This window comes from Pseudophryne corroboree, chromosome 3, assembly GCF_028390025.1.
Source record: "Pseudophryne corroboree isolate aPseCor3 chromosome 3, aPseCor3.hap2, whole genome shotgun sequence".
Taxonomy (NCBI): domain Eukaryota; kingdom Metazoa; phylum Chordata; class Amphibia; order Anura; family Myobatrachidae; genus Pseudophryne; species Pseudophryne corroboree.
Window position 1 is genome coordinate 188197944 of NC_086446.1, and position 9281 is coordinate 188207224.

Consider the following 9281-nt stretch of genomic DNA (forward strand, 5'->3'; position numbering starts at 1 on the left):
TTTGCTGTAATGTGAATTTCGTCTCATACCGTGTGCTGTAATCTGAATTTCGGCACATACCATGTGCTGTTATGTGAATTTCACCTCATACCGTGTGCTATAATCTGAATTTCGGGTCATACCGTGTGCTGTAATGTGAATTTCGGCTGATACCGTGTGCTGTAATGTGAATGTCGGCTGATACCGTGTGCTGTTATGTGAATTTCACCTCATACCGTGTGCTATAATCTGAATTTCGGGTCATACCGTGTACTGTAATAAAAATTTCGGCTGATACCGTGAGCTCTAATGTGAATTTCGGCTGATACCGTGTGCTGTAATGTGAATTTCGGTTCATACCGTGTGCTATAATCTGAATTTCGGGTCATACCGTGTGCTGTAATGTGAATTTCGGCTGATACCGTGTGCCGTTATGTGAATTTCGGCTCATACCGTGTGCTGTTATGTGAATTTCGGCTGATACCGTGTGCTGTAATGTGAATTTCGGCTCATACCGTGTGCTGTAATGTGAATTTCGGCTCATACTGTGTGCTGTTATGTGAATTTCGGCTCATACCATGTGCTATAATGTGAATTTCGGCTCATACCGTGTGCTGTAATGTGAATTTTGGCTCATACTGTGTGGTATAAGGTGAAAGGGGCACAGTATAGTATAAGGGGTCCTACTACACTGAAGGACATGCCCCCATTTGAGTGGCCATGCCCCCTTTTCTGGAGACGCGCGCATAACCAGTGCCTCCCCAGCCAATGTCCTCACTGTCACTGTCTTGGAGGATTTACCTATCCAGTTTTAAATCAATGTTTTTACTGATATCCCATATGGGAAACCCATTATGGTATGTACATCCTGTCAAACCTGCTCTCCTCTTCGGAATTTTTTGTTAAAACAGATTCTGATATTTTAAAAATTATGTGTTTTCAGGATTGTTTCAAACCGGCACTTCTAGTGACATTTCTCTGTTCATCATGTTTTCCATAATCATTGGTATGTATTTATGCATCTTGATGATCGTTAATAATTTATGTTTTTTTATAATTTATGATCTGATCTTGTTAATATTATCATGTATTGTATTCAGTTATTGCATTTATTGTTTAGATACTTATCCCTGAAGAAGTCCTTGGGATGAAACATGTTGGGTTCTATGTCTTTTCGATATCTGTACCATTAATTGAACAATCATTCTGTAAGAAAAATCATTTGCCTCGTTCAACTGGAACAATTTCTGATGCTATTATATGTTTAATTATATGTGCTTTCCTGTGTGGAAGTGTAAATCAATTTTTATCTATATTGTCTTTATGTTTCACAATACTCTCCTTAACGTCATTATTGATATACTGTTTTTCTAATAATTTTATTAGCGCCCTCAGATTTGTGATATATTTTATATATATATATATATATATATATATATATATAAAGGTATTCCCGGCACTCAGCCTATATGTTCAGTAAATCTTGCTCCGGTGCCCTCCTCGGGTATGGCAGCCCAATAATGTAGAGGGAAATGCAGGTGGTACTCTGGTATCTTGCAGTGTGCTGGAATTTAAAACCTACATATATTTCGGGCTGAAAGCCCATCGTCATATATATATATATATATATATATATATATATATAGGGCATCATCAATTATTTTGCCTCTGGGCGACTTAGACGAACTTACGCCACTGCTCATTGGTGCACGTTGGGCAGTGTGCAGGGGCCAATGAGTCAGGTATCCTCGTGGCAGCCTTTTGACTTATGGGCCCAACTTGCACCCACAGGGGGGGCATGATGAGAGTGGAGTCTTGAGCTCTGGTCTGGCCACTTCTGACACTTTGGTGTTTCCTAGTGACTGCCCAACTTCCAGGCACTTGCCACCACATAAATTGCATTCCTGCTTACAGTAGGGATCAGCCCCATGTCATGTCATGTCATGTCGGATCCAGCAGGCCACCTTCCTGTCCTAAAAAAAACCACCAGAAGAAAGGCGCCCTAATTGAACCTGTGCTGATATGCTGTTTGCTGCTCTCACAAACCAGGGTATTAGCAACCCTGTATAGCACTGAAAAAAGAGAGAAAAAATAGAGAGCGCAAACAGACTTATTTAATAGTATTTATTATACTGATCTATAGAAACCCATAACCACTGGGTATTAAATCAATAAAATCACAAATTATATTGCATATGTGTACATACATTAAAATAAATGTAATAAATGGGATCCTCTAACCTAAAATTCACAAAAAAATGACTGGACACAAAGTTCTCCATTTGATATGGCAATAAAATGTATCCGATAGTATAAATAAATATAACCTTTTTTTTCCTTTAGCTCCGTAATCCACAGAATAGTTCAAATAGCTAGTGCAAGACTTCACTCTTTGATATATAGTTGCAATTCATTGGAGTGAAAAGTTTTCAAGTCTCTAATAGCAAGTGCACTGGTGTTTGTACGGCTTCCAAGAAGTTCATCTAAATGCAGCGGCTCAGTCACACGCTCTCTACAGATGGCAATGAGAGAGATGTTTGGAGTGGTTACAGCTTACCGCTTCCAGGGTGATTCGGACCGGCGGCACTAGGAGTCTCCTCGCGCTGGCTGGTTACACCGATCACTTGTGGATAAAAATGCACCGGTCTTTTCCCCACTGAAGAAACGACCGGTGCCTTTGGTCGAGAAACGCGTCAGGGTATAGGCTGTGGGACTCTTGCCTTTTCCACGGACACATACATTTATGGCTCTGCATTGCATTGCACCGCTCTCTTCAATTTTGGAGCCACCAGAAGTGGTCCTCCTGCAAACGGGGACCGTGGCTAACAACCATTTTATCCACAAGTGATCGGTGTAACTAGCCAGCGCGAGGAGACTCCTAGCGCCGCCGGTCCGAATCACCCTGGAAGCGGTAGGCCGCAACCACTCCAAACATCTCTCTCATTGCCACCTGTAGAGAGCGTGTGACGGAGCCGCTGCATTTAGATTAACTTCTTGGAAGCCGGACAAACACCAGTGCACTTGCTATTAGAGACTTGAAAACTTTTCACTCCAATGAATTGCAACTATATATCAAAGAGTGAAGTCTTGCACTAGCTATTTGAACTATTCTGTGGATTACGGAGCTAAAGAAAAAAAAATGGTTATATTTATTTATACTATCGGATACATTTTATTGCCATATCAAATGGAGAACTTTGTGTCCAGTCATTTTTTTGTGAATTTTAGGTTAGAGGATCCCATTTATTACATTTATTTTAATGTATGTACACATATGCAATATAATTTGTGATTTTATTGATTTAATACCCAGTGGTTATGGGTTTCTATAGATCAGTATAATAAATACTATTAATTAAGTTTGTTTGCGCTCTCTATTTTTTCTCTTTTTTCACCTTCCTGTCCTGCTGCTCCTTCTCTTCCCCATATCCTTCACAATGCAATTTTTTTGGGGGTGAAAGTGGAGTGTGCTACTGCAAAGACTCCATGTTTCTCTTCCTTCAGGGAAGCTTTAAGATGGCCACGAGGCTACTACTGAGCATATGTTACAGTACCGCAGTAGAAGAGAGTAGTCTTCCACTTAGCTCCAGTGAGACCTTTTCCAGCATCCTGCACTGTTACTCATTACCTACATGCACTCACAGGCTGGTGAGCTGTATAACACCCCGCTCTGCTCAAGTCAATGTAATGAACTTATCTCCATTCTGGGATCAACATTCTGAATGAAGGTCTCTTGACTTGAGCCCATGTCAGCATGCTTTCAGTGGATGAACCAGTTTCCATGACTGTGCTGTTTGTGTGCTTATGGCAGTGTTGTTTCTTGGGGCTCCCAGCTGTGCAGGGTTGTTTATGGTTACGGAGGCTATTCTGGGAGCTCCCTGCTTATTGGTAGACTGCAGTATAAATCTTGCCAGCAGCTTTGTACTGGTTATATTGCCCATCTGTTTGGATTGTGCTGTTGCTGCTCCTATTTTTCTTTTTACTTATCTAGATTTTTCATTGGAATCTACTATTCTACCTCGGCATGTTTTCTGGACATCCCTCTGGATACCTGCATATTATTACTGTTGGTAATGGAATGGGCTCCTGCGCAATCTCATTACCTTTACAGGCCCCTTTAGTGTGGTGCATCTTGCCACTGTGTTTGAGCGCCACAGTACTACGTGGATGTGTAGTACATAGCTCTGAGGAGACCCTGTACCATCCTGTATTGTTACTTTGAGTACAACTGTACATTTGCACACTGCTATACAGTAGGTCAGTGTTTCCCACCATCGGTCCTCAAGGCATACCAACAGTCCAGATTTTAGTGATGTCCATGCTTGAGCACAGATGGTTAAATCAAAACACTGAGGAACTAATTAAACCACCTTTGATGTATGGCTATCCTTAAAACCTGGACTGTGCCTTGATGACCGTGGTTGGGAAACCCTGCAGCAGGTGAACATATCTCTAAAATGTGTTAAAATCTTGTCACTTACCTTCAGGTAATGTCATTAGAGATGAGCGGTTCAGATTCCCTGAAATCTGAACCTCTTCGAACTTATAGATCTGAGTCTACATAAGCTGTGGCTTGGGTGTTCCCACCAGAATCAGATTCCAGGTCGAGACCTAGCTTTTGTGTCAGATTCTCGCATTCTATTGGATTCTATTTAAGGGACCCGTGGCAGCGACTTGGCAACATTTCAATCTGTATGTTGCGCTATGCTCTTCTGATTCAAGTGGCTGTGTCCAGCCTCCAGACTGTACAAGGCATGCTGCTTTATGCTGCGCTGTACTGTACTGATTCAAGTGGCTATGGGGGGGTCATTCCGAGTTGATTGCTAGCTGCCGTTGTTCTCAGCGTAGCGATCAGGCTAAAAATCGGCATTTCTGCGCATTCGTACGGGCCGCAGTGTGCACGCGCGACGTACTTTCACAAAAAACTATGCAGTTTTACACAAGGCCGAGCGACTCTTTTCCGTCGCTCTGTTGATCGATGAGTGATTGACAGGAAGTGGGTGTTTCTGACCATTTTACGGGAGTGTACTAAAAAATGCAGGCGTGCCTGGGGAAACGCGGGAGTGGCTGGCCGAACGCAGGGCGTGTTTGTGACGTCAAAGCAGGAACTAAACAGATTGAAGTGACCGCAAGGAAGGAGTAGGTCTGCAGCTACTCTGAAACTGCTTAAAAAAATTTCAGCACAGTTCTGCTAACCTTTCGGTCACTTCTGCTAAGCTAAGATACACTCCCAGAGGGCGGCGACTTAGCGTTTGCACTGCTGCTAAAAGCAGCAAGCGAGCGATCAACTCGGAATGAGGGCCTATGTCCAAACTCCAGACTATACAAGGCATGCTGCTGTAAACTGCGCTGTAATCTGCTGGTACAAGTGACTGTGCTGAGTTCAGACTCAATTAAGTGGCTGGCCTGTCTTAATTAATTGGCTGTCCAGTGTCCATCCGCTTCAGTGCTGCTGATGCACCGCTCCAGTGCTGATGACACACCTGTCCAGTGTCCATCCGCTCCAATGCTGACGACGCACCTGTCCAGTGCCCATCCGCTCCAGTGCTGATGACGGACTTGCCCAGTGTCCATCTGCTCCAGTGCTGCCGACACACCTGTCCAGTGTCTATTTGCTCCAGTGCTGCCAACGCTCCTGTTCACTGTCCATCCGGTCCAGTGCTGCCTACGCACCTGTCCAGTGCCCATCTGCTCCAGTGCTGCCAACACATTTGTCCTGTGCCCATCCAACCCAGTGCTGACAATGCACCTATCCAGTGCCCATCCGCTCCAGTGTAAAAAAGTAACCAAAACTTTAAAAAAGTAAAAAAAAGTAAAAAGAATTTGAAAGTCAAGAAAAGTAAAAAAGTTAAAAACTATATATTTTTTTGTGCTGTACCCCACTCTGTATCCATAATGTACAAGTACTGTGACGCTGCAGACCATACCCCACTGTGTATTCATAACAATCAAGTACTGTAACTCTGCAGGCTGTACCCCATTATGCATCCATTACGTACAAGTACTGTGACTCTGCAGGCCGTACCCCACTGTGTTCACATAAGCGGTGTGAGTCCGCAATGTCATTTGTGAACAAGGTTTTTAAAAAGTGAAAAAAAATATGTTGTGCTGTACCCCACTGTGTAGCCATAACGTACAAGTACTGTGACTCCACAGCGTGCCTTGACAAAGACCCAAAGAGTAGAAACGCGTTGGACGACAGGTGAGAGGTAGCTTGGACTTTGAGTTGCACATTTGTCACTGAGGGGAGCCGCCGTACGGAGAAGGGTAGCTGCATGCCCGGGCTATAACATCTTATGCGCTGTATGCTCATCCTGTATGAGCGTCCCGTTCTGGTAGGCAAACTTGCACTGGAGAGTCCTTTTTTTTAACTTATATGTATTTTAAATGTTTGGATGGATTGAATTTATGTGAGACATTAAAAGGTTGTTTGTGGTAATGCACTAGCAGTGCTTTGTGTCTCTCTTTTTCCACAAATGTCCATATGAGGAATCATCGGTGGAAGAATCATTAAAACTGTTTGGAGATTAGAACACATGCTGTTACTGGCTGAAAAACTGGAAACGTCTATCCATGGATCAGGATAGCACTAAGCTTGTATGGAATATTGAACGTGTTCTCTATTCCCATCATTTTGTGTGAGTATAAGAACATGTGGGGTGTGTAATACCCGAAATTCATCTGTATATGATATATGGAACTGTGGTCCTTTTTTGAACATAAGTTGTGTTGAGGAGTGAAAAAGAGAAATCCTCCTTATATAATTAGGAAAAACTGACATATCTTAGCGCTGTCTCCTGATTATTGTTTTAGGTTGACTTTGTTACCTTGAGGATGGTGAAACCTCATTATTGGGAGAGAAGCAGCAGAGAAGTGAAGCGCTTTTTGGACTAGAATTATTTTGTATTATTATTTTACCCACTGTCCACTTTACCACAGACATGTGGACAAGCGGTAGTGGCAAACTAAAGATTACATGACTGTGACAACTTACTGGGTTGGTGAATCACCTTCAACAGCAGAAGCAGAATCTAATAAACAACACCAGCTCATTCAGAGCCAGGCTACTTTGTGTATCATCGGCTTCACTGAGAGACAAAAACTAAGGGATGTCATAGCAACATGGCTTACCTCACTTGGTCTCTCCTCAGGATTTGCAATCGGGGGAATTCCAACATGTCCCATGTTTTGCTCACACAGTCAACTTTGTGATATGGCCTTTTTAAAAAAGAAAAATGACATGGGCATGCAGGAGATGCTGTCTGTGGCCTGAAAATTTTCGGGACATTTTCGACATTCATCCACAAGATGTGGGAGATTGCAGCACTTATAAGAACAGTTCAATTTGCCCAGCCACCAAATGAAGCAAGATCTGGTAACCTGGTGGAATTCCACCCTTTATATGCTCTAGTCAATGGAGGAACAGCAAAAAGCCATCCATAGCTATACAACAAGCCATGACATTGGGAGAGGAGGGGGAGTGTACCTTAGCCCAGCACAGTGGATAATACTTTCTGTCTTGTGCAAAGTGCTTAAACCCTTTAAAGAAGCCACCTGTGAAGTGAGTTCAGACACTGCTAACTCGAGTCAGGTGATTCCCCTATTAGGCTTTTGGAAAATCAGCTACAGAAATTCAAGGAGGAGATTAAACAAAGCAATTCTGCAAAGTATGTCAGACTTGTAGATCAAGTCCTTTATTCACTTCACCAGGATACAAGAGTTATCAAGATCTTGAAATTGGATAACTACATTTTGGTGACCATGCTTGATCCTAGATTTAAGTCATATGTTGTGTCTTTCTTTCTAACTGCTTCAGATCTTAAGAGATGCAAAGAGCTCCTGGTAAGCAAATTGGTAGGTCAAGTGGTACATAACACAACAACATCTCCTCCTTCATTTTCTCTGGCAGCTGGCAGGAAAAAACTCAGCTTTCTCAAATGACCCAGTGGTGATGCAGAGAAGTCAACACAATATTTTGACATCTGGTTGGGTCTAAAAGAATTGCCTAAAATTAGTAACACCTCTACCGTAACTCCATCTGATACGGTCACCATCCAAAGGATGACACACTAAGCATGTCACAGAATCTCAATAACTACTGGCAGGAAAAAAAGGCAATTTGGAGGCCCTTGTACAAACTGGCTTTGCAGTATTTAGGTGCCCATCCTACAGTGTGTACTCAGAAAGCGTTTTCAGCACAGCCGGGAACCTTACCAGCGATCGACGTAGGAGGTTACTTCCCCAGAATGTGGAAAGGATGATGTTCATCAAAATTAATTCCACGAGGAAGACCTTTACGTCAAAGTACAGAGAATTCTGTAATGGTGGATTTCAGCGGGGATGAATAGTTATTGTGCGACGATTATGTACACATTGATGAAGGAGAGGATGGTAGTGCCGATTACATTTTGCCACTGCAAAGCTGCCTTAAGCCCATTGGTAGCTTGTTATTGTTATGTTATTGAGGTTAATAATACTATAGGAACATAAAAAGGCCAAAATTATGTGATTTTAGTTTTGTTTTTTAAATCCAAAACCAGTCGAAATCCAAAACTGAATCCCAAACCGGGCAACAAAGTTGAAACAAAATCATCAAAAATGGTCTGACGCACATCTGTAATTGTCATAACATATATGATTGATCAATAAAGAAAGCTTGAAGGTCAGAGGAACATGTGCCTGTCCCTTCCCTCTTCCATACTGTCTCTCCAGGTGTAAGGAGTTGTAAGTACAAGATACAGTATGCATATTTTGTGTGCTTGCATATTTCCACAAAAATAACAGACATCTTTCCGACTCTCTGTATATAATAGGGTAAACCACAGGAAAGATGTGAAGCCCTGCAACTGGCCCCTGATCCACCCGTTAGGCAGCCATCTGCTATGTTTTATTATTTTTTGATTGATAGTTTGGATCTGCAACCATATTATCTGTGTGACGTCAGTGGTGGCCCAGATAGATGTAAGAACCACCTGAGATGCTTACAACAGTAAAATAAAACATTCCAGCCACATTCTAATAAAACAAAAAAATAATTCCATTGCATAGCAGTTATTCATTATGTCAGGTCTCAATTATTTTTTCATATTTGACCCACATCACTTCCTTTAAAAAAGTAGATGTAAACCATGTGTTCACGATAACACAAATACATCTCAGCATTCACATCTACATAGATTTGCAGTGCATATGTCTTCCATTAACAATAGACCTACAGTACATTACAAAAGCTACTGGGCTTATCTCATGGCCCTTTGAAAGATTCATTTTATAAAAATTATGCTCTACAGTGACAGTTTATA

At 42.1% G+C, this 9281-nt stretch overlaps 1 long non-coding RNA gene across 1 annotated transcript; it reads left to right on the forward strand.

Moving 5' to 3' along the window:
• The first annotated feature begins 918 nt into the window (after nucleotides 1-918).
• Nucleotides 919-8626, forward strand: LOC135057576 (uncharacterized). Its single transcript, XR_010244213.1, has 3 exons — nucleotides 919-985; nucleotides 6469-6617; nucleotides 6793-8626. It is a non-coding gene; the product is annotated as an uncharacterized LOC135057576 (long non-coding RNA).
• Nucleotides 8627-9281: the final 655 nt, after the last annotated feature.